At 43.5% G+C, this 26,800-nt stretch overlaps 1 protein-coding gene across 5 annotated transcripts in view; it reads left to right on the forward strand.

Moving 5' to 3' along the window:
- Positions 1-26,800, forward strand: part of LOC147691762 (phospholipase A and acyltransferase 3-like) — a 154,201-nt gene that overhangs the window by 52,814 nt on the left and 74,587 nt on the right. Inside the window, exon 1 of one of the 5 annotated variants that reach the window (XM_086938053.1) lies at positions 22,112-22,290. The exons of 1 other annotated variant lie outside the window; for it this stretch is intronic. The gene's annotated coding sequence lies outside the window, so the exon portion shown is untranslated. Of the gene's footprint in view, positions 1-22,111; positions 22,431-22,689; positions 23,190-26,800 lie in introns of those variants that run through there. 3 more of the 5 variants (XM_086938057.1, XM_086938055.1, XM_086938054.1) reach the window with 3 other exon arrangements.

The raw sequence follows: 26,800 nt of genomic DNA on the forward strand, positions 1-26,800 counted from the left end.
CCTGTTTATTATTCAGAAAGGAAACGGACTTGCCGGTTATGCAGCGTTTTATTTGATTAGTATTTCAAAATAGTAATAAAAATTCATATCGACATTAAGTTCTGCACCTAATGCCGAACTATATAAACAAGAAAGGGCCATCTGTTTTGTAGATGAATTCCATTCGATTCAATTGGGAATTGAAAAATGGTCATAGGAATTCGTATCGACTTTAAGTTCTGCTCGTAATGCCAAACTATGTTTACAAAAATGAGCCACCATCTTTGACTGTTGTTTAATTGAATTTGTTTCATTGCTCGTAATGCCAAACTATATTTATAAAAACGAGCCGCCATCATTGACTGTTGTTTAACTGAATTTGTTTCATTCTCAGTATGTTCTAGATTATACTGTGGGCTTCTAATCAACTCCATATAAATAAAGGAATATGGTAGAAATACAATATTCTGAATTAGTCAATTGTAGAATGACGAGCCATTAATCTGGAATATCATGTGCCCTGTATGCGGTTTATCCTGAGTTTTACTTAGGGCTTCTACTGAGCTGCCAATATCTTGGAGAGCTATTATTGACACTTAGGAATTAAAACGATTGTGCCAATGTAGTGAATGGCTGCCTGGGGTTTTGGTTGTCTAACTTCCGCAAAAAACATCAGGGCTGCGGACATCTTTTTTTAGGAGCTTGTTGTCAAGGAGTATTATTCTCGGCAAACTCGGCGATCCCGGCTAGCCATTTGGAGTTTCGCCGATTGCCTGTTTTAATGATGTTAAGTACTTGGGACCCGCTTGTCTTGATGTAAATACAGGCGGTTGGAGTGATTATAGCAAAATGGGCCGCCATCTTGAAGTGTCGTGTAATGTGCCTTTAGCTAATAATTGTCAGTTTTCTCCTTTTGTTTCAGCTTTGGAATGGTGCTATATTATTAATAAACTATTGTCTAAATTTGTGAAATAAATTGGTATTCCGAAGGGATACCTGATATAGTAGTTGTATTGTTACAGATGAATATTAAAGCCGTGAATTTAAAGCTTAAGAACTTATAGTAGGTTGCTTATCTTATATGAGATTATATACATGAGAACCGCTTATCTTGATGTAGAGTAGGCGATTTTTTGTAATGTCTATAGTACATTATATTTTCCATGGGTCTACTATGTTTTGTACTAATGAGTGTTATATCTGTGGTGTCCACAGAGTACAGTACAACCATCTGGGGTTTATTTATACTTATATTCATATTGCGTATTTTTACAGGTTAAACTTAAGCTCCAGAATACAGCTATAGGCAGAAAAAAGTCAAAAAACAACGGGTTGAAATATTAATCAAAGGATTCTTTCCCATTCTTCTCGACTGTTTAGGCCATTTTTGAAAGTCTCAAATTTGGATATATAATATTGTTCAACGTTTAGTATTGAGATCTCCTCCTCTATTGTTCAGTCTTACTGCCTCTAGAATACACCATCTGATTTCATCTTCTTTGTGATTTTCAATTCCCCAATGATCCACTAAGGGTGCATTGGGCCGTTTAGTTCTGATCGCTGATTTATGTTCATTGAGCCTCAACCGGATTTCTCTAGAGGTCTTTCCAATATATGCTTTCTCGCAAGGGCATTTGATCATATAGACCACATTTTATGTCCTGCAGTTATCTAAGCTTTGTTGTTTGTGGTTGATTCCTTTGTATGTCACTATAGGTCCTTTCATAATCATATTACAGTTTTTGCAGGTACCACAAGGGAAGCTTCCAACAATACTTTTTCCATCTAGGGTTCCTATCTGTTTTCTAGTTACCGTATCTGGTTAAGTATGTACTAAGCAGTTTGTAATTGTTCTGTTGCGTCTAAACACATAGATAGGTTTTAGAAGTGGGCATGTGTTTTCATTATTCAATAGCTTTCAATTCCTATTAATCAGGTTTTTCACCTTGTTGGTTACATTTGAGAAATTTGTTACACAAACTAATTTGTTGTCCTCATTTTCTTTCTTCTGTTGTGGTTCAAACAAACTCTCCCTATTGTAATATTTAGCTCTCTTATATGCTTTCTTAACCATTGTTTTGGGGTAACCTCTTTCTGTGAATTTATTCATTAGAACCTTCGCATGTTTTTCAAACTCCTGCCTGTCTGTACAGTTTCGTTTAACCCTAAGGAATTGACCAAAGGGTATGTTGTTACGTTGACTGGCTGGGTGATTACTCTCATAGTGCAACATTGTGTTGCGGTCTGTGAGTTTACAATAAAGCTCGACTTGTAATCTGCCTTGTGCATCTTTTATTTTTATATTCAGAAAAGTGCAGCTCTTGTTACTATATGAGGATGTAAACCGTAGGTTACTGTCCCCGAGGTTGATCCACTCAATGAAGGCTATCAGGTCCTGCTCATTTCTCTTCCATATAAAGAATACATCGTCAATGAAGCGGGACCATCTATCGACATTTTCGAAGAAAGGGCCGCTTCATTGAAGATGTGTACCTCCTCAAATGCTGCCACGTAGAGACATGCCAAACTTGGGGCGCAAGTATCGCCCATGCTGGCTCCCTTCGTTTGTTTAAAAGAATCCTCTTTGAATAAAAAGATATTATTTTCAGGATTATTTCTACGCAGTCTACTATGAATCTCGAATGGTCAGATAGCTCATCTTGTTGGCCTCTTAAGAGATTATGAATCACGGCAATGGTATCATCTTGCGAGATATTTGTGTATAGTGCCTCAATATCTAAGGTCACTAGCCACTCCATTTCCGCATTATAGGGTGTATTCTCTATTTTCTCAATCATAAGAGTTGTATCTTTAATGTAGGCTTTTTGGGCTATCACTAAGGGTTGAATAAACTTGTCCACGTATTGACTTAAAGGTTCAGTTAATGATTTGAGACTAGACACAATGGGGCGCATGGGGGGGTTTGTTAAACTTTTGTGCACCTTCGGTAGCCCATACATGGCTGGTACTGTCGGTGTGTCATTTCGCAAATAGTTAAATTCTTCTTGCGAGATAACTTCATCTTCGAGGGCAAAATTTAAACGATTGGTTATCAGTTTACCTAGGTCCATCCATTCTTTTCTATTGCTGGCTGAGTAATGAGTGGCATTATTTAAGAGATCTTTCATTCTCTTCTCGTAATCTATTGTATCCATGACGACAATGCTGCCACTTTTGTCGCCTGGTTTGATGGTAATATCCCTACATTGTTCTAATGTTGTTAATGCTGTTTTTTCTTTGAGGGTTAAATTATGTGTAATCCATTTGCTTGTAGACAAAATATCCTCCAATCCTTTTTCGACTACTTTTTCGAATATTTCAACTTCCTTACCTACCATTTGGGCTGCGGGGGTCCATACGGATTTTGGTCTTAATTCTGATGTATTTTCTGCTGTTCTTTTTTCTTTTCCATCAAAAAAATGTGTTAGTCTTATTTTTCTGAAAAGACATCTAATGTCTCTTTGAAGATTAAATTTATCTGGGGGTCCGGGTAGGGCAAATCCTAATCCTTTTTCTAACAGATTCATTTCATCTATGCTCAAATCTCTACTTGATAAGTTTATAACTACATTTTTTTAGACTAAACCCAATTTTTTTGAGACCGTGTTTTCATGTAAGGACGTTGTTGGCCTTGGTTCTGAGTATAAAAGCCTCTCCCTCGTCCCCTCCCAGTTGGGGTTTGGTTCTGTTTGCGTCTTTCTAAAAAAGACAAGTTATCCCTATTCAAGTTGTTTGTGACTTCTTTTTCTCTAGGTACTTGATGTTCTTGTGCTCCTTCATTCTCTGATTCAGTACTAGTATAGGAGGTATCAGAGAAGGTAACTCCCTTTCTGGGGCCATTACGTCTATTGGTTCCCCAGGTTCTTCTATAGGCTGAATCTTCTCTTTGTTTGTCATAGTAATCTTTTTGTAAGTAAGGATAAGTTATTTCAGGATTGTATTTTTCAATATCTTTTCTGAAATTATTACTTTTTTTGTTAATTAAATAATCTTTATATCCATTAAGATTTTCCTGAATCTCATCTAATTTCTTTTTGGCATTTTCAAGTGACGTAGTGTCTTTTAATTTCTTTTCCATATCCTCAAGTTCTCTTTTTTCTATAATTAGTGTGTCGGTTGCGGTCTCAATTATTAACAGCAACCAATCTCGACTGTACCTATTCGCTATGAAGGTCCATGTTTCTATGAATTTACCGTTTTTAGTGAACAGACTAGGTTCATTTTTCACTTGTAAACCTTTTGGAATTATGCCTTTTTTGCAGTACTCCACTAGGAATTCAGCGTGAAGTTCTGTACTGATTACTTTCTTTTTTAAATTCCATAGTTCTTTCCATTTCTCTTCATCACTTTCTGATATTACTATTGTATTGATGCTTCTTGCTGGACCATTGATTACTTTATTAAAATGGTCTTCAGAGAAACTAAAAGTTTTAAAGGAGTCCATTATTACTTGGGAGCCCTGTGCCGCAAGGGCACCTCACTTTGTTATGTGAGACTGTAGAACCACTCCACAGTTAACAAACTGTTCTTGTAGCAGTAAAAATATATAGGGAGTCACCCTTTGTAAAGAAAAAGGGAATGGGTTTGTGAACAACAAAATACAAGAGTTCACTTTTTCTGGTTTTAAGTGACAGAACAGACTAACCTCGTAGTCTTTCTGTCAAGTCGTATTTTACGATAGCCTATGAGTATAATCAAGTTAGAGTCCCACACCACGAAGTAACAAATTTACAAACAGCATCATCAATATAGATAATTTGCTTTCCCCACTTCAATATTCGTAATTGTAAATAGTTTCAAATCTGTATCAATAATGAATAAAGGATAATAATCAGGTAAAGAGAGGTTTTACAATTTATATAAAAGGTTTATTATAGCAAAAAACAGTTTTTTTACATTCAATAATATTCCATAAAAACCAATTAATCACATATACTTTATTAAAAACATGATATTACATTTCTTTTTTTAAAAAAAAAAGGTTATTTCAAGAAAAAGCACAAAGAACTGTCGACGCGGCGTTTCGGTGGAAGAGCTGATCACCTTCTTCAGGACAATGCTTTTTTAAAGTTAAAAACAATCTATACAAAGAAAAATAAAAGTTTATTATTTATGCTAAACATTCCTCTCAAACAACCTCTATATCCTATTACTCCATATTTTCATTGTAGTTCTAACTTTCTTCATTCTGTTTACTATATGTTATTCCATTAAACTTTAAGCATACATTTTATCCTAGAGATCGAATTTCTTATTCATACAGTATACTTATTGCATCATACACAAGATCAATAGTTTCGGTGGGAGAGATTATTAAAAGAAAGGACCTATCCACATGTTGCATAGGTGTTAAATTATTACATCTTCTACTATTTGTTACTCTGTGGACACCCGGTTCATCGACATACTCTGTTGGGGAATTAAAACTATAAATTTCATGAGCACGATACTCACTTTTTTAATAATGCATTTCTTGTTTCAGTTCAACTATATTGGCCTTAAGTTGTGGTACGGGAACTTTGCTGGGGCACCAACTGTTCAATTGTACTGTAACATAAAGAGTATTATCTTTAGTTGTCACTTTTATGTTATCTCCAGGTAAGTCACAATGTGCTCTAAATCCCAGGATTATGATCACTTACTTTTTATCTCTAGGGCCGGACTTTATATAAATCCTCTGCTCCTAGTCTGTTATGGTCATTTTCATATGGATAGTTGTTGTTAAATCTAGACAACTGTAGGGACAAAAATGTATACTGAATGCTACTCCTTATTTACTAGGTACATATTATAAATAAATTTATCAAAATTCTAACCTAAATTTAAATGAACTTAAAGACTGTAGATCATTGATTATCTCTATTAAACTGCATTCACCTTCTATGTTCTTTCTATTTCCTCACGAATGATTCTTGGAGGGCTATGAAAACAGTCAAGCATTATTATTCCTGCCAAATGGTGCTCTTAATTTTACTAGTATTGATAGGGATAGGTATGGGTTTTGGGGTACAGGGGTATTTTTAGGGTTCAGGGCAAGGTTTGGGTTTTGGGGTACAGGGGTATTTTAGGGTTCATGGGAAGGTTTGGGTTTTGGGGTACAGAGTGATTTTTAGGGTTCAGGGCTAGGTTTGAGTTTTGGGGTACAGGGGTATTTTTAGGGTTCAGGGGTAGGTTTGGGTTTTGGGGTACAGGGGTATTTTAAGGGTTCAGGGCTAGGTTTGGGTTTTGGGGTACAGGGGTATTTTAGGGTTCAGGGCTAGGTTTGGGTTTTGGGATACAGTGGTATTTTTAGGGTTCAGGGCTAGGTTTTGGTTTTTGGGTACAGCCCTGAACCCTAAAAATACCCCTGTACCCCAAACCCCAAACCTAGCCCTGAACCCTTAAAATACCCCTGTACTCCAAAACCCAAACCTAGCCCTGAACCCTTAAAATACCCCTGTACCCCAAAACCCAAACCTACCCCTGAACCCTAAAAATACCCCTATACCCCAAAACCCAAACCTAGCCCTGAACCCTAAAAATACCCCTGTACCCCAAAACCCATACCTATCCCTAAACCCTAAAACTACCCCTGTACCCCATAACCCAAACCTACCCCTGAACCCTAAAAAACCCCTGTACCCCAAAACCCAAACCTAGCCCTGAACCCTAAAAATACCCCTGTACCCCAAAACCCAAACCTAGCCCTGAACCCTTAAAATACCCCTGTACCCCAAAACCCAAACCTACCCCTGAACCCTAAAAATACCCATATACCCCAAAACCCAAATCTAGCCCTGAACCCTAAAAATACCCCTGTACCCCAAAACCCATACCTATCCCTAAACCCTAAAACTACCCCTGTACCCCATAACCCAAAACGATATCTGAACCCTTAAAATACCCAAACACCCCAAAACATATACCTCAGTACCCCAAAGCATATACCCGTATACCCATACTTACCTTATCCAAACATTTTTAAAAAACATGCTTTTACCATTCATGCATTACAAAGAATTTCGTTGTAAATGTATGCTTGGTAAAAGCATATAAAATGTAATGCATGCGTTATAATTAAGCATGGGGGGGAAAATCCGTTCCGCTCGCGGATTTCGCAGATTTTCGGTAAATTCGCAATCCGCGAGATTCGCGAATTTCCCGCAAAATCCGAGAACGAAAATCCACGAACGGACGGATTGGGTCAAAAGTTCAAGCTGACTTTTGTAACTCTTTTAGAATGGCGCCAGCAAGCTGCCAGAGCCATTCTAAAATAGTTACAAAAGTCAGCTTCAACAGGAAGCTCTAATAGATAAAGTAAAGCAGGTGCTGCTCAAATTCAGTTACACAATCATTAATCACCCCAAACTTGGGATGATTAATGATTGTGTAACTTAATTTGACCTTCAACTGGAGCACCTGCTTTACTTTATCTATTAGTGCTTCCTGTTGAAGCTATTACTAGCTATTTTAGAATGGCGCTGGCAGATTGCTGGCGCCATTCTAAGTGGGGCTGAGGGCAGAAGGGCACAAAAGTGGGACAGAGGGCAGAAGGGGACAAAAAATGAGTGGGGCAGAGGGGCACAGAAACAAGTGGTACAGAGGGCAGATGGGCATAAAAAACAAGAGGGTGGCAGTGATTAAGCAGGCAAAAAAACAAAACAGCGAAATTGCAAAGCGCCTCGCGAACACCCGCGAACACGCAAAGCGCCTCGCGAACACCCGCGAACACGCTAAAATAAAGAAATCCGCAAATTCGCGCGAATTTGCGAATTTTGCGGATTGCCAATTCGCAAATCCGCAATTTCGTGAATTGCCAATTCGCAAAATTCGCCCATGCTTAGTTATAATGGCATTGCGGAGTCATGGTACTTTCGTAATGAAAGTATGCGGAGTGATGGTTTGCGGAAAGAAAGTTGCAGAATAATGGGTGTTTACCCTACCCCGGTAAGTACATTGGTGGCACGGCGGCCCACATCTCCAGCAACATACTCATTTTTTTTCACCACTGATTTGAAAAATGCACAGGTCTCTCTCATTGATGGCCAGCACCGACATACACTTTTAGACACACCTCCCGCCACAAGTTCTAGAATTGCGAACTTTAGAGCTGGGGAGCTACGTTCAAATCTCGGCATCAGCTCAACATCCTGTGATTCCAGGCAAATCGTTTTGTCTCCCCGTGCCTACCACAAATGAATGTGTTCTTCTGTAATGTAAATTGTACTCATGCCATGTTGTCGAGTTCGCGCTATATAATATTACAAGGAAAAATAAAGTAGGGAAACTCGAGTTCACACACTACTGAACGCGCACTCTTATGTGCATCAGCAGTGCACTGTGAATCGAAGCGTTTCCCAGGCCTGTCACAAATAAGAAATGCTATCAAACCGAAATCCTACAAAACAATATACTACTGGCCGGCAGCAATTCATACCCGGTATAGCGCGAACTCGATAACATGGCATGAGTACAATTTACATTACAGAAGAACACATTCATTTGTGGTAGGCACGGGGAGACAAAGCGATTTGCCTGGAATCACAGGATGTTGAGCTGATGCCGAGATTTGAACGTAGCTCCCCAGTTCTAAAGTTCGCAATTCTAGAACTTGTGGCGGGAGGTGTGTCTAAAAGTGTATGTCGGTGCTGGCCATCAATGAGAGAGACCTGTGCATTTTTCGAATGGGTGATGAAAACATATAAGTATGTTGCTGGAGATGTGGGCCGCCGTGCCACCAATGTACTTACCGGGGTAGGGTAAACACCCATTATTCTGCAACTTTCTTTCCGCAAACCATCACTCCGCATACTTTCATTACGAAAGTACCATGACTCCGCAATGCCATTATAACGCATGGCATTACGGTACATTTTATATGCTTTTACCACGCATACATTTACAATGAAATTCATTGTAAATGCATGAATGGTAAAAGCAAGTTTTTTTTAAATGTTTGGATAAGGTAAGTATGGGTATAGGGGTATATGCTTTGGGGTACTGAGGTATATGTTTTGGGCTGTTTGGGTTTTTTAAGGGTTCAGATATCATTTTGGGTTATGGGGTACAGGAATAGTTTTAGGGTTTAGGGATAGGTATGGGTTTTGGGGTACAGGGGTATTTTTAGGGTTCAGGGCTAGGTTTGGGTTTTGGGGTATAGGGGTATTTTTAGGGTTCAGGGGTAGATTTTGGTTTTGGGGTACAGGGGTATTTTAAGGGTTCAGGGCTAGGTTTGGGTTTTGGGGTACAGGGGTATTTTTAGGGTTCAGGGCTAGGTTTGGGTTTTGGGGTACAGGGGTATTTTTAGGGTTCAGAGCTAGGTTTGGGTTTTGGGGTACAGGGGTATTTTTAGGGTTCGGGGGTAGGTTTGGGTTTTGGGGTACAGGGGTATTTTTAGGGTTTAGGGATAGGTTTGGGTTTTGGGGTACAGGGTATATTTATAGGATTAAGATGGGTTAGTGTTTAACACCTTGGCTGCTGTGGTTATTTTTGCCCTGTGCTGGAAAGTCCTTGATGCCATATATTCATGACAAGCTCAGCTCGTCATCAGCACACGACCACCGTGGCTGATGACGAGCTGAGCTCGTCATCAGCATCGAAGGGGTTAAGGGTGTTGGGTTATTTTAAGGAGTAAGGGTGGGTTATGATTATGGGGTGCAGGGGTATTTAAAAGGAGCAGGGTGGGATTAGCACACGATATGAGACATGGCATGAAGGGCGGAACGTACCACACGCCCCCAGCGTTTGTCACGCCCCTAGCACATGCCCACAGCACAACGCAGACACGCCCACAAGGGACTACTTTGCTGGCACGGTTCTTTTACCTTTTAAATGTATATGGTGGGCGTCTGTATAGAGTATGTCCTTCTGCTGCAACTTCCCTTTCCAACGCTGTATTGGGTGTTGTGATTGGTGCTGTGGTTCCTGAGATTACCCGCCTCAACGGTTTGGGCTCTCTCTTTATTATATTAGTATGGATATATATATATATATATATATATATATAGAAAAAGTATCATAGTAGTGCAAACATATAAAAAGGCTATCATATCATAACAGTAAAATGTCCTGGACTGGACTAAAAACTATTAAAAAAACATATAAAAGACATTTAGTTTGCATTAAAAAAGATTTCTTCATTTGTACTGAAATCAGATCTCGAGAGAAAGGGGCATAAAAGGAAATTTTTACAGGATGCGAAACATATTCAAGATATGATTGAGACATTCTTGCTGAATAGTACATATAACTACATTTCATAAGAAATTGTGCATGTCTTCCGTATTATTCAATCTGTTGGGCCATATGCTATCGAACTCTAAAATAATTTTAGTTTCTAATTGCCTGAGCTGGCGTTCTCTATTGCCTCCTCTTCTCAATTTAGGGATGGCATTAATAACATAATAGGAAAGGCAATTTATGTTGTTTGCATGCGTTTGCTTAAAGTGTCGTGCCACAGGATATGCTGGATCACTGTGGAGTATGGCCCTTATATGCTGTAATATCCTGACATGCACCTGCAGCTTCGTACTACCGATGTAGTTAAGGCCACAGGGGCACGTCAGGACATACACAGCATATTCGGTTTTACAATTGTAGTTACCTTGAATAGGAATCGGTGTATCGCTGAAAGGTGTGGAGTAATGCGTCGTATTGCGCCCAAACTTACATGCCCTACAGGTCACGCACTTTCTAAAGCCATTTGCAGGTTGCAGCCACGAGGATGCTTTTCTTGTTTCTGGAGAAGGCCTATCTAAGATACTACCCATAGTTTTACCTCTTCTAAAAGTAATTATGGGGGTATCTGTTAGTTTATTGTGAAAGACGTTATCTGTGAGTATTATAGGCCAATGTTTGTTAATGATGGATCTCACTCCGCGTTCCTCTTTACAAAAGGTTGTCATCAGTCTGGGGGTATTCATATTTTTAGATGTTGTGGGATATTCTGTTTCTTCCTCATTATTATAGTTAGAAAAAAGACTTGTCCGAGGTCATGCATTGGCCTTAGTTAAGGCATCCCCAATTCGTTTTTCAGAATACCCTCTGGCTAGTAATCTTTTCACCAGATCAGTTTGACATTTGTTAAAATCCACCTCATTGCTGCATATACGTTTGAGTCTCAGGATTTCTCCGTACGGTATGCTAGCAATGGGGTGTTTATGGTGGGAACTGGTGGCATGCAATGTAATATTACCTGAGGTTGGTTTTCTGTACAGTGTGCTTTCAATTTTTCCATCATTAATGTAAAGCCTTACATCTAAAAAATCTATTTGTGTTTTATGGATATTGGAGGTGAATTTAAGATTTAAGGAGTTGTTATTAATTTCCTCTATGAAGCTATGAGCTTCATTTTCATTTCCTCTCCATAATAGGAAAACATCGTCAATGTACCTTAGATATGTTACCACATGGGATTTAAAGAGTGCCTGATGCGTGATCTTGAGGACCTGCTCCTCCCACCAGCCAACATGCAATCATGCATACCTGGGGGAGAAGCAGGACCCCATTGCCAAACCCCGCACTTGTTTAAAAATATCTTTGTCAAAGAGAAAAAAGTTATTATTCAGGCACCAAATAATGAGTTCAAGAATCACCTTATTGTGCTCATAAAATTCACTTGACCTGAAATCCAAAAAATGTTTTATAGCTCTTACTCCTTGAATATGATATATGCTTGTATATAGAGATTCTATATCCACATACACATGAGTAAAATACATTGCCATTTACAACACCAATAGCTCTAACTCTCACAAATGCGAGACCTATTGTATTGCAAATGCTTGTTTACACCTGGGGCATATGTGCCACTAGAGGAAACAGTTAATGTCATGTTGGAGTGTATCTAGATTGCAAAACTGCCTGAAGTCACTATTTAATGTAGCTGTGTTAAATGCGCCTGTTTTCACTGTTTTTGTAAACAAAAGTTTGCAGTGCTAATTGCCACATATTTATATAATTGAGTGCAGCCATCACATGTATGCTCAGTTCCTTGCTGTACGTAGACTTATCTGCAGTGCACAGAGATCTTATACTTATACAGAGGGGAAAAGGTAGAGGGAACATTGCCTGAAGTACCATTCATTGCTTCACAGTCTCTACATATTTTAATTTCCCAGTTGCACCATTTGATCTGCATTTCTTCACTGCCTCCTTTGGCCACAGCTCCTGGATCTGTATTGAATCAGTTCCGGTGCTACTGTGTGAGGTTCACAGGTTGAGCTTCCGCCAGAGTCCCCTTCTAATGATATCCTGCAGGCGATAAGGGTCTGTGGCGCACCAGTGAGCTCAGATGGAACCCCTCTGGACCCAGCAGTGCTGAGTACCTTGTCCAGAGCAACAAACACCGCTGATTTTGGCAGTCAGCGCCGGAGGGCCACGGAGAGATGTGCGTCCCTCAAGATTGTGGAGAAGGGCTGTGACTAACGGCCGAGCGAGACCCATCAGCAAAGGAGGCCTGCTGCAGAGAGAGGCCTGAGACTAACAGCAGGAGATATTGAGTAGCGAGAGTGCCCCCCCCCCCCCAAAGTTGCCTCGTGGACAGACACTGCGGCTTGGAGGTCGGGACCCAGTGGCGCTGTGAGTGGTTGAGCCTGGTAGGATACCTGACTTTGTAATATAGATCTGCCTGCCCCGAGATTCTGCCCCCTTCCCACAGCTGGATCCCAGCACAAGCTCAAAATCAGCCCCAGGATCCTGCATGCCGCCTCCACCGACTACCGCCTGGCCATCTAACCCTATGGCCATCACCAGCTCGGGGATCCCTCCAGGACCAAGATAACCGGGCAGGAGTGCAACAGCACCTTGAAGGCCTGGCTGAATGATGCCGAGAAGATCATCCTCTGTAAATATGTAATATATAGTTGTCCAACCCTAATCGCTTCTTAAAATGTAATCTTGAGTGAATTTGCAACTTGTGTGCATATATATATATATATATATTACCTACTGGCGGTCGCCAGTAGGTATATATAGTTAGGATTTTTCCCTATGGCATTTCTGAAAATTCTATGTCTAATAACTTTGGCGTTTGTGGACGGAATCGGCTGAAATTTTCAGGAAAATGGCACATTTTGTTTCTGAGCAGCTCCTGGAAATTTGGGGGGGGTTCGTCAAGGGGGGGCCGAGAAAAAAGGGGGGTCCCAAAACGCGTTTTTCCCATGTTAATTTCCATAGGGCGGTTGGACTCACTTTTAGCCCGAACGGCTGAATGGATTTCCACGAAACTTGGCAAAATTGTAGGGACTGTTAGCCCGATGTGCCTTTGCTAGGTCTCAATATATGTGCTTCAGTGGATTTTGAGAAATTAACGTTTAAATCAAGATATATATCTGTAACAGCGCTCCGGGCAGCGATCCGGTTAGCGAACTTTTCGCGTATCGGAACTTTGCGATGCGAAGCTGATTGGCCCTCCGGTGTCTGTCAACATTCTAAACAGTCCGTAGCGGCCGCCATCTTGTCTCTCGGTAGGATCGAGAGACAAGAGGAGGCCAAAACAAAGGGGGAAATGAAGGAAAGGGGGCAAGGTAGACCCCTTCTGACCCCCTAGGATTGATGAGGGGGATATTATAGAGCCACGCGGGGCCCCAAAAAAAAAAAAAAATCCGATTTTTTCGCCGTAGAGACGCGTCTTGGTAAGCGAACCGGGCAGCTAACCGGGCAGCTAACCGGGAAGCTAACCGGCAGTGTAACGGGAGTCTGAGGAGCAGCTGATTGGCTGTCAACATTGTAAACAGTCCGGAGCGGCCGCCATCTTGTCTCTCGGTAGGATCAAGAGACAAGAGGAGACCAAAACAAAGGGGGAAATGAAGGAAAGAGGGCAAGGTAGACCCCTTCTGACCCCATAGGATTGATGAGGGGGATATTATAAAACCACGCGGGGCCCAAAAAAAAAAAAATCCTGAGGAGTAGCTGATTGGCTGTCAACATTGTAAACAGTCCAGAGCGGCCGCCATCTTGTCTCTCGGTAGGATCGAGAGACAAGAGGTGGAAAAAAAAGGTGTATATGAATGAAAGGGGTAAGGCAGACCCCTCCTGAACCCCTAGGATTGATGAGGGGGCTATTAAAGTTCCCTGCGGGGCAAAAGAAAAAAAAAATTGCGATTTTTTGCGGTAAAGGTGCTTCCTGGTACGTTAACCGGGCAGCTAACCGGCAGCGTAACGGGAGTCCGACATATTGTGTTTTTTGAACGTTTGTGATATGTGCACGTGTGGATTTTGTCTAATTAAGGTTAAAAAAATATATATATATCTTTAAGTGTGTTCTGGCGCGCTTACGTTTTGGGTTTGGTTTGCGCTGCAGAGACGATACGTCACGGTTATGCGATGCATCATGAGGCGTCTCACGGGCTACGTGATACGTCACTTAATAAAGAATATATTTTACAGCTATAGATATTAGCTTTTAAAAAACCAATGAAATTCACAGAAAAAACCATAGGTTATAGACCATATATAGTTAGGAATTTGCATTTACAAAACCTTGAAAATTCACTGAAAAAACCATAGGTTATAGACCATATATAGTTAGGGATTAGCATTTAAAAAACCTTATTTTATTTGCACAAAACCATTGAAATTCCATATATAGTTAGTTGCACTAACTATATATCGCGGACCCGCAATCCACTGCTAATGATGTCACATATTACATCATTCATGACATGGTCAGTGACATCACTGATGACATCACTGATGACATCTCAAATGACATCACTGATGACAACACCCAGTGACTGTATGTTTCTGTAAAGTTAAAATATGTCTTACATATTGAAGAATGAGTGGATATATAAGTGTCTGGATGAAGGATTTAGTAGGTGCATGACTGACTGTATGAGAGAATGATTAAATGTGTCTCACTGAGTGTATGGGTTAGTGATTAAAGTGTCTTAATTTGGCAATCATTATTTATGTTGTTCTGTAAACTGCTGCATGTTTAAATCAGTAGCTATATCAGTAACTATATGGGTTATTGAATGGTTGCCCAAGTATTTGTATGGGAGACTGAGTATGTGTGTGGGTGGCTGGGAGGTGTATAACTCTGTGCATAGATGTGTGAGCAGTTGATTCCCTAGGTGTATGGGTTCAAAAGTGCATGTAGAAACAGCTGTATGGACAGTTGACTGTGTGCATGAGTATATTGGTGAGTGAATGGATATCTCAGTGCTACATGTCAAAGTAAGTACATATGTAAAACACACTCCATGTGAGAGTTGACATATATAAATAACTGAACATAAGAGCCAGTGAATGTGTGAGTGGCTGTATGAATCATTGTGAACTTGTATCAAGGATTGTATAAGAGAGTAAATATGTGTTACTATATGTTTGAATAAGTAAGGTGTGTATAACTGTATAGTTGAGGAAATGGAGATGTGATTGATTCTTTGCATGACTGACTAGGTGTGTGAGTAACTCCATGGATGTGTGACAGTCTGTGAGTGCCTGTTTACACTGAGTGTATCTAAGGTTATATTAGAGTCTGAAGATGTATTATCACATAAATTATATCATCAGTGATGTAATCAGTAATGTCAAATGAGATGTCAGTGATGTCATCAGTGATGTCATTTGAGATGTCATCAGTGATGTCATCAGTGATGTCATTTGAGATGTCATCAGTGATGTCATCAGTGATGTCACTGACCATGTCATGAATGATGTAATATGTGACATCATTAGCAGTGGATTGCGGGTCCGCGATATATAGTTAGTGCAACTAACTATATATGGAATTTCAATGGTTTTGTGCAAATAAAATAAGGTTTTTTAAATGCTAATCCCTAACTATATATGGTCTATAACCTATGGTTTTTTCAGTGAATATATATATATATATATATATATATATATATATATATATATATATATATATATATATATATATATATATATATATATATAATGCCAATTTCTCTTCCTCCATGCAGACCGGGACACTTTGCCGGCGGTGCGACTTGGGTTGGAGGTTCCCGATAGTAATCCAGTTTCACGTACACAAAGTACCACGCACTCCGCACAGGCAATGATGATTAGTACTCCGTCTGTGTGCTCATATACAGGGTTTATTAGTAAAAACCATAAGCCATCAGAAAAACCCTACGCGTTTCGGCGGGTAACCGCCTTGCTCACGGGTAAAGTGTTGTTGTGTGACCATTGGTTATATTTAGTGCACGTGATTACACATCTAAACAAACAACACAGAAAAGAGACTAACATAATTATTAGGGTCGGCCATCTTCAAACGGGTTGTGTTAACTTCAATACAACGAAAATGCTGTCATCAAAAAAAAAAAATATGTGGCCAGCACCATGTTTGCTGCCAAGAAACGGGTGCTAGAACACATGAGAGCGATCCAAAATAAAGACAAACATTCACCCCTTGCCCGACATTTCGAGGAATTCCATCATAGTAACCGTGACCTGCTACGCTTCTTTGTTGTAGACAGAATACCAGCTAAGCAACAGAGGAGGCGATAGAATTCGCAAACTAAGACAATTGGAATCTCAGTATATCCTGAATTTAGATTCCAAGATCCCCAAAGGGTTGAATTCTGAGGAGGAAATGGCATGGTTTTTGGGATACTAATTTTCCCTATCAGCTAAATTCCATGTCAATCTGGGAAGCTATGGTGTACAACTGCTAGTAATTCCCCTTATGGGCTCCCAATTTCGATCCTTGACTGTTTTGGACTGCTTTGTTCTGTTTTGAGATAAGCATGAATGATACTGAGTCAATATGTCTTCCGCAATGTTTTTCACCTTTACTTAAATGCACTTGTTTTTAATGTAACAAAAGATAGGAGTCGCATCTACTCTTAGGGTTGGAGATGTAACCTTTTTCTGATTTATAATGAGCCAGGGGCATTTTCTTCTTTTTAGATTGGGATATCTCTTATCATATGGATTTGGATATTGAACAAGGAGCACATCTTAACAAATAAGAAAATGGAAGAATTAATTATATGGACTGTGTAATTAACTACCTGGGTTGGAGTATAAGAACTATGGCAGTTGAGAAAAACCATTATTTAACCCACTTGGGTACTGACTGTGTTGGTTTTTGTTTATGTTTTGTGATGAATTCCACACTAATTATTAAGGACTGTTTTCCCATCCTTGGAGATGCCACTGGGCAAGAGCATTAGTAAATTGAATGTTGGGGCATCTGTCCTTTGGTCAGAATAACTGCCTTATTCCGCCAGTCCAGGATATTGTGGATGAGACTATGTCAAATTCCATCTTGATTGTTTATACTAATTTACCTTTCTTCCTATTGTGATACACTGCCACTTGGCAAAATATTTAGTGTTAAGGCTCCATCCCTTTGTTGATACGTGTGGGACCCATATTATTGTTACATTCCAAGCCCTCGACAATGAGGCTCGGCAATACCTGTCAGAAACTGTGGTTCATAGAGCAACAGAATGGTATATGCAACGTCGATTGGCCTTTTGAGATGAACACGGGGGATTCAGTATATCACACACGCATAATGCGGGTACCTGAATCGCTAAGGTTAATATAATTCAATTTCCTTTAGCCCACAGACTTGATGACAAATCTTGGATAATTTGGTTTAGCAACAAATGTATTATGTATTCAGGTTTAATGTAATTTAATTTAATCTGATGAATTGATTTGACCTTATGTTGCAGTATAAGTATCGAAGTGTACCCAAGATAGTTACATTTATATTTACATGCATGCGTGTTAAGAATACTACAATACCCTGTTACCAAATTCGAACATTGAATCTGCTCTTTGTCCAAATCAACAATTGATGACAGCATTTTCGTTGTATTGAAGTTAACACAACCCGTTTGAAGATGGCCGACCCTAATAATTATTTTAGTCTCTTTTCTGTGTTGTTTGTTTAGATGTGTAATCACGTGCACTAAATATAACCAATGGTCACATAACAACACTTTACCCGTGAGCAAGGCGGTTACCCGCCGAAACGCGTAGGGTTTTTCTGATGGCTTATGGTTTTTACTAATAAACCCTGTATATGAGCACACAGACGGAGTACTAATCATCATTGCCTGTGCGGAGTGCGTGGTACTTTGTGTACGTGAAACTGGATATATATATATAACCACTATTATCTGTAGTAGATTTTTGTACTTGCTACCATTCTTATGTGAGTTTAGAGTTCATTTGTTTGCATCTTTTATGTTATTCATGTACTCTGAAGTCCTTATGTGACCCCTGACCCTGCTCAGGCCAGGTCGCCTCCCTACTGCCGAGCAGCACCACCTGTGCCTGCTTGCTCCACTGCTTCCGCTCCTAGCGCGTGCTCGCCTCCTCTGTGCCCCGGACAGCCGTTGTGCATTTTGGTTCGCTTTTTAAAACCTGCTTCATTTTTCTGCTGTTGTAATCTTTGTGTGCCCACTAGCACTGTAGTCTCTGTCTGCCCAGTCCGCTCCCCCCCACCCCCACATTTTCTTTCTTCTGCAAGTCGTTCCCGCCGCTGCCGCCTGCGGCCACGCCTCCTCGCAACCCTGCTCCCGCCTCCCAGTTGCTCCTACCTCCCTCCCCGCCTTAAATGGCGGCCGCCGCCCGGCAGTAGGAGTGACACCTGACCCTGCTCAGGCCAGGTCACCTCCCTACTGCCGAGCAGCGCAACCTGGGCCTGCTCGCTCCACTGCTGCCGCTTCTAGCGCGTGCTTGCCTCCTCTGTGCCCAGGACAGCCGTTGTGCCCCCTGGGGCCGCGCCCCCTCACCACCCCGCTCCCGCCTTCCAGCTGCTCCTCCCTCCCTCCCCGCCTTAAATGGCGACTGCCGCCCGGACACGCAGCGGACACACCAAAGGCCGCTCCTGGACCGTGCCCAGTGCCAGAACCCCTGGACCCCGAGCACGCCAAGACACCAGATTCCGATACGACGCCAACACCCACCTGCCGAGACCACCGCTGCTTCGAGGCTGCCCCAAAACGCACCCACGGACCCTTCTCCTGCCACCTCTGCAACTTCACCTGCGACAGAACCACCAAACCTTCAAGGACCGGACCCAACCACCTCTGCTGCATACTCCTCAATACCCGCTCCGCACGCAAACACGCCGTCGAGCTCTGGGACCTACTCGACACCTCCGCCCCAGGCATTGCCTTCCTGACCGAGACCTGGTGGAACGACTCCTCTGCACCTGACATCGCCATAGCCATCCCGGACGGCTACAAGATCTCCCACAGAGACCGCGCCAACGGATTTGGAGGAGGAATAACCATTGTCCACAAGTCCACCCTCCAGGTCCACACTCTTGCAGTCGACTGCCTCAACACCGCTGAACACCTTCACTTCCGGATCCACACCGACCCAAACACCACCCTCAGAGGAACACTCGTTTACAGACCCCCCGGAACCCGGGCCCCCTTCAGCAACTCCATCGCGACCTCGCCAGCACCCACACACTCGCCTCTACGGACTACATCCTCCTCGGAGACCTGAACTTCCACCTTGAGAACAACAATGACACCAACTCCGCCACCTTGATTGACAACCTCGCCAACCTCGGCCTCCGACAACTCGTCACCGAACCCACCAACGCCGCCGGCCACACGCTCAACCCATCTTCTCCACAAGCACCCACATCGCCTTCAACCACACCACCAACCTTGCACCACACACTCAACAGCTCCCCCGCCGCTGCTGGAGCAAAGTCACCGAAGACCAGCTGACCTCCACCCTCGTCCAGAACCCGCCCACTGACCCCCACCGACACAGGCGCCGCCGCCCGAAACTTTGGACAGTGGATCAATGACTGCGCCAACACCCTCGCCCCGCTCAAGAAACCATCCACCAACCACTCCAGCAAGAAAGCCGCATGGTTCACCGAAGAACTCCAGACCTCCAAACGTACATGCCGGAAGATGGAGAAGAAATGGATCCACGACCACACACCAGACAGCCCACAAGGACGCCATCCGCAGACATCACCGCCTCATCAGAATGACCAAAGAGATCCTCCTTCAAAGCCCGCCTGGACAACAACGCACACAACAGCAAAGAACTTTTCATTATAGTGAAGGAACTCTCCAACCCTAGCGCCAACACCAACGACGTCCTACCCTCGCAAGATCTATGAGACTCACTGGCCACCTTCTTCCATCGCAAGATCACCGACATTCACGACAGCTTCAACGTCCCATCCACTCGGACCGCTACAGACCCCACCCCGAACACCACCTGCACCACCCAGCTGACCTCTTGGTCCCACGTAAATGACGACGAGACACGCAAGGTCATGAACTCCATCCACTCAGGATCACCGTCAGACTCCTGCCCACACCACATTTTCAACAAAGCGGACACAACCATCACACCCCAACTACGGAAGGTCATCAACATCTCCTTCAACATAGCAACATTCCCGTAAAGCTGGAAGCATACCGAAATCATTGCCCTCCTCAAGAAGCCCAAGGCGAACCCTAAAGACCTCAAGAACTTTCGGCCCATCTCCTTCCTCCCCTTCCCGGCGAAGGTCAGGCCGGAATACAGGAGAAAGCCCTGGACTGGACCACGTCCTTCCTCTCCGGCAGAACCCAGCGAGTTCGCCTCCCACCCTTCCGATCCGAAGCCACCGACATCATCCGCGGCGTACCCATGGGCTCATCCCTCAGCCCGACCCTTTTCAACGTCTACATGGCCCCCTCGCACAAGTGGCCCGCCAGCACGACCTGAACATCATCTCTTACTCCGACGACACCCAGCTCATCCTCTCCCTCACCAAGGACCCTCACACCGCCAAGACCAACCTCCACGAGGGAATGAAAGCCGTCGCTGACTGGATAAGGAGCAGCCGCCTGAAGCTGAACTCGGACAAGACGGAGGTCCTCATCCTCCACCCCAACTCCTCTGCGTGGGACGACTCCTGGTGGCCGACCACACTGGGAACAGCACCGACACCCACGGACCACGCACGCAACCTAGGATTCATCCTCAACTCCTCACTCTCCATAACAAAGCAGGCCAACACCGTCTCTTCCTCCTGCTACAACACCCTCCGCATGCTACGCAGGATCTACAAGTGGATCCCGACCGAAACCAAAAGAACGGTGACCCAAGCCCTCGTCAGCAGCAGGCTGGACTACGGCAACACACTCTACGCCGGAATCCCGGCCAAACACCTGCAACGCCTACAACGCATCCAAAACGCCTCCGCCCGACTGATCCTCAACGTCCCCCTCAGCAGCCACATCACCCCCACCTCAGAGACCTGCACTTGCTCCCCGTCAACAAGAGGATCACCTTCAAGCTCCTCACCCACGCACACAAAGCACTCCACAACACCGGACCAGCCTACCTGAACATCAGACTCAACTTCTACACCCCCGCCCGCCAGCTCTGCTCCACCAGCCTCGCCCTTGCCCCCGTCCCCGCATCCAACATACATCCTTCTCCTTCCTCGCGGCCAAGACCTGAAACTCCCTCCCCACCCATCTGTGCGGTAGACCCAAGACCTGCTCAACTTCAGAAGGCTCCTCATAACCTGGCTCTTCGAGCAGTAGCAGCACCCTCCCTCAGCGCCTTGAAACCCTCACGGGTAAGTAGTGCGCTTTACAAGTTCACTAATTGATTGATTGATTGATTGATTGATTGATTGATTATGTAATATAACAGGTTCTGTTGTAAAGCACTCTGACACCTTCGGGTAAAGTTGGCGCTGTATAAAAATGCCTAAATAAATCAATATCTCTTCACTTTCACAGCTCTCCACAGACCAGCAATGTTTCACTTTTTTGTAGTTTTATATAGCCCGCACACGATCGGAAGGTATTGTAACTGGTGCTCATGTGAAGCTCTCCGAGCCCACGGGTCGAGTTCGTGGTATATAAAAGTGCAAAAAATGGAACGCTCTACATGAGGACTAGTTACATTGCACAACCACTCATTCATTTCAAACGGCCTCTTTTCTCCTCAGTTTACGCTAATCAATGACTAAAGTGTAAGAAAGTTGAAGGGAGCAATGGATCCTTGCTGAGGTCTGTGTGATACATATACATTACGGGAGTGCTAATGATAGATCGGACTGCCTTTAGGTCTGCTCATCCGCGTGACCTCTCTCCCCACGCTCCCGAAGACTGGCTGTGCCAGATGCCACTCTCTCTGCCCGCCCTCGCGTGCCTGATGCCGCCGGGATCAAGGGCTTGCATCAGTGACGCTGACTTGTGCTCTGTTGCTCTGTAGCTTGCCAGTTCGGGAGGGGCCAGTCCTCAGTGGTGTTTGTTTTCCTCACGTTTGTCGGCGACGTGGCATCCTCCGAGAGCAGGCGCCCTCCCTCCAGAGCTTGACCTTGAAGATAAGCGCACGGAGAGTGTAGGTTTTCAGGTTGGTGTGGAATTAACTAACCAAACAGCAGTCAAAGGGGCCCCTCACTTGCTTGTACCAGGACCCATGGCCTCCTTGCTGCTCTACTGGCCCAAATCGCCCCTAAAACCTACCCAGGCACCAGCGAGGCAGGCGCACACGTGCAAGTCTCTACAAAGAGTGTGTTGGCCTCTTTCCGAAAGCGAAAGACCTCCTTTTTGATAGGGCACAGTATTCTGCAGTGTCAAATCATATCTGTGCCTTTAAATTGTATCACGCCTCCGCTAGTCCAGCTAGCAGTCACCCTCGTCATCGTCGCCCCCATAAAAAGTACTTTTTTTCGCGCCTCGTTGGGCCGCAGTCGCCGTTGTTCTGTTGAAAATTATAATGCACACCAAAATCAAAAGGGGGAGTAGTACTGAGAGGAAGAGATTGGAGTCCGGGTGGCACCGGTGCACTCCTTACATGCAGTAATGTTTCCATGGGCCCTCATGCAAAAAAAGAGAATTACCCCCGACCCATAGCCACAGTTTAGTAGTAAAATACAGCCGTACTAGAGACTGCCGCTGGGCCTCGGTGTCACTGCACCTGCTGCGCTATTGATAGTTACGCCCCCTCTCACGAGCTATGTCATGCGTTATAAAAAGCCCTATGGGCAATGCGCCCTGCTGACTCGGATAGTTCTAAGCGGTCGACACAAAGCGCAATTGAGAGAGTAAACAAACTTTTCAAGCCTGTTAAGTTCGTGGAGAACAACGGGTGTTTGTTTTAAAGAGGAAGAGCTGACACTGACTTGAACTCTGCCCGGTTGACAGGAGGAAAACCACAAGAAGGAAAGTGAAACCTGAGATACGCCGCGAGAAGAAGAGTTACACAGTTCAGGACACGTCCGCGGAGTCCGGTCGGTGCCTCGCTGACAAGTATGTGGATCTGGAGAACGTCATATCGTTTAGGTGTGGGGGCGGGGGGAGCGGGGCGGTGAACTTATATTACACATTTCATTTACCGAACCTTTACCAGGAACATGGCACAAGTCCTAAAAATAACAAGCATTGGCATAACCAATAGGTCTCGCGTTTGGGACCTTAAAAGCAGGGCTCGAGTCGAGATACCACGCGGGTGGACGGCGTCCCCCCACTTATTTTACCAGGGGGACGCTGTCCCCCCTGCCAAACAGCTGGACTTCACCCTTTGGCCTCTCTGGGACGAGGAGCTCAGCACCTTTTGTGACATCACTTCCTGCTGTGACGTCACTTCCGGTGACAGCGTCCCACACTTTTTTTTAGGACTTGTGCCCTGACCCTATATATCATTATTCGAGTGATTAGCAACAATTCACCAACAATTAAGCATTTCAACAACAGTAAGGTGTATTGTCCTTTAGCTCCGGCGACCATTACAAACTATTCGACCATTGATTTTATAAGCTCTAAACAGCTTACTTATTGGTCAGTTTCACCTCCCTGTCAATCCTATGTTCCGGACAAGTTATAAGTACTTAGTTATGCAGTAAAATATCCTTGGTGCAACAACATTAACTCTTGCATCATTAAACACTTATAAGGTCCCAAAGGCGAGACCTATTGGCTATGCCAATGCTTGTTACGGCTTGCCCTCCCACCAGTAAGCGCTGCCATCAGCTTAGTTATGTAACAAGCTCGAACTTGAGTGAGTACAAATATATCCCAGAAATCACTGGGAGCCCATAAAAGTTGCACAAACAAAACCCTGAAAAACAAAGAATCAGACACTGTGGGGCTGCTGTGTAGAACACACTTTATTTTGAAGCGAAAAAATAAATAACGGCGAGGGTTTTTGGTCCAAATGCTTTTTTGCTTCAAATTTATTTTTCATTTCCCTCCGTACATCGAGACAACCCCCCTAGGAGGCCAGCCCGACCGCGAGCCCTCAAAATACAAGAACCCAATAAATATACATGGCCTTTTCTGCAGAGCTTGACAATTTAACTGTGCTATCACCTTTAAGGAGCACTTTGTTTTCTAAGAACAAATTATATATCGCATTATACTGCTAAAATTAATTTATTTATTCAGTAATGGGAAATGTGTAAATAAATGCACTAAACGCATAATTGAAACTTACTCTTTTGAAATGTTTTCTTCTATCCCTGGTGTAATACTATTGCTGTGGAAGTGAAGGGTCACACTTCCGTCAAAGGGACCACACATTCTGTTAATTATTTATATCAAAGGTAGTGTCGACATAGGAAAGCATGTAAAGTATTAAAACAAGGCAGGGTTAACGTTTTTATCTTCTTGAAATGGCAAGAACAAAGAACTTCACTGTTGAATATCCCTAAAATATTCCCACAAACAATCTCCATCAAACAAATCTGTGTAGCTATTCACCAGTCCCCGACCATGAATTATGTGGTAGTAAGTTTGGAGTTACCGCCATTTGAAAATGTAACCCACTTTTTCAGTTTTTTTTTTTTTACCTACCTGCTTTGCAAATTGTGGTATTCTTAATTTGGTGCCCAGGCCCATATTCTTCCTCGGTCTGAGCCTGCCTGATTAGTTTTATGATAGGAACCATAACCTTCTCATGACGTTGAGCGACAAAACCGGGTCGTTTGCACCCATAAACTTTGCAGAACTTTTACTAGTCAGATTTAATTAACTAGAAGGCAAACGTAGCGGAAATTTCTGCGCTGCACGAAAAGCCAACTTGTAACTCGTAAAATTACTACTGAAGTCCGGAGCTCTGGTCATTGTGTTTTAAATGCCTCTGTAAAGTCAACTGTTTCAAAAGGCTTTGAAAGGAATGCTGGTAATTGAAAACCATCCCAATGCAGAGAATGAAAAATATCCCTCCAACAACAGACATTCTGCCATGAGTGTGCCAGCAGAAGCGCCTTGAGAATCTGTGGCCTCCTTTATTATATCAATGAAACCACCTCTGACTCTGTCCTTTTCTGTTAAACGAGTCAACAAGTAGCAGTATGTCTGAGCAGATGGGCACAACTGGGCACTCAACAGTTAGGCCCATCTTTAGGCGCAGGAATAACAAAGGACCATGTGGCACCAGAATACGAGGGAGAGGCAGTAAATGAATGCAAGGAAACCTTTCGAACCACACCAAGTGGGCTGTGATGGCTCTCTTGTAGTTGCCTCATGTTATGTTATGTTATGTTATGTTATAGGGTTTTATATAGCGCTCAGCTGCCCCAGCCAAGGGGCGTCCCGGTGCTCTCAACAGCAAAGAAACTAACCGCCGCGGCGAGAAAGCTCAACATAACTCAGCATAACAGCCGCCCGAAGCGTACCCTAAAGGAAAGAGGAGGGTTTTGATGGCCTTCCTGAAAGTCAGCAAATCCTCCAAACCTCGTATTTGGACCGGCAATGAGTTCCACAGTTTGGCTGCGAGATAGCGGAAGGAGCGACCGCCCGCCCGACAGCGCTTCACCCGCGGAACTGCTCCCATGTGCTGCCCTAAGGAGCGGCCCGCTCGCGGAGGAACATACGGGGTCAGCAATGTACAGAGCATCTGAGGTGTCGCGAGCTTCAAGATCTTAAAGGAAAGGCAGAGTGTCTTAAATTGGATCCGCTCTGCCACAGGGAGCCAATGCAGTTTACGAATGGTATCAGCAATAGGATGGAAGCTTGGAAATAATAATATATAATAATGCAGCATGTAAGCCAAAACTGGAAACCTCTGTCGAACGTCTGAAAGGAGATGACGTACCCCGATGAGGGCAGACCAAGGCAAGCAACAAGACTCTGCCCTGGGATGCAGATTGCTGCTGTAGCAACAGCTGCTCACCTTCCAAGTCTTTTCTCAAACTAATCAGTTCCACTTTCTTCAGAAGCAACAGCGGCTTTAATGTACATGCAGCACTGCAAAAAGGGGTGTGTTGCGAAAGAGTGTGAAATGTTTTGGTGAATAAGGGCTTCGGTATTTCGTAGTGGATCAGGAGCGAGGGCGGAACCAGTTTGGGGACGCATGGTTTAGGGCACCAACAGCAACCCATCAATTTTAAATGTGCTTTTAACTGCATGTAGCACGAGATTAAATACCATGCTAGTTTCTCCTGCTCATTCACAAGACGTGGGCAATTTCTATAGTGTGTATTTACACGGGGCATTCGAATAAAGCCTTTTAATGATTCACAGTCTTATTTAACTTTACCAGGCACTTTTTGGCGAACAGAGCATTCCTGGGCGAGTTCACTTCACTGGAACATGTCCTAACATTTTATGTTCACGCATGGGCTAAGACTTACATACTGGCAGAGACGATTTGCGGCTCATGGGACAGCTTATTCTTTGCAGTTTAAGGTCCTTAATTTAATTGTGTGTCATCAAAGGAAAAAAAACAAGTGGGAGGGGTGATTGAGTGCGCGCGCGTGCGGGCAAACACTCGAGTGAGTGCTGCATGCGCAGCAGAGCCCAAAGTGAAAGAAATCACGCTCCAGATGGTGCCTCAGGCGCAGAGAGCTGGCAGCTGTGCACGTTCACGCTTGCGTGAACGCAAGCATTAGGCCAGCAAAAGCACTTTTAAAACTCACTTA

The sequence above is a fragment of the Lissotriton vulgaris genome, chromosome 9, assembly GCF_964263255.1.
Source record: "Lissotriton vulgaris chromosome 9, aLisVul1.2, whole genome shotgun sequence".
Lineage (NCBI taxonomy): Eukaryota > Metazoa > Chordata > Amphibia > Caudata > Salamandridae > Lissotriton > Lissotriton vulgaris.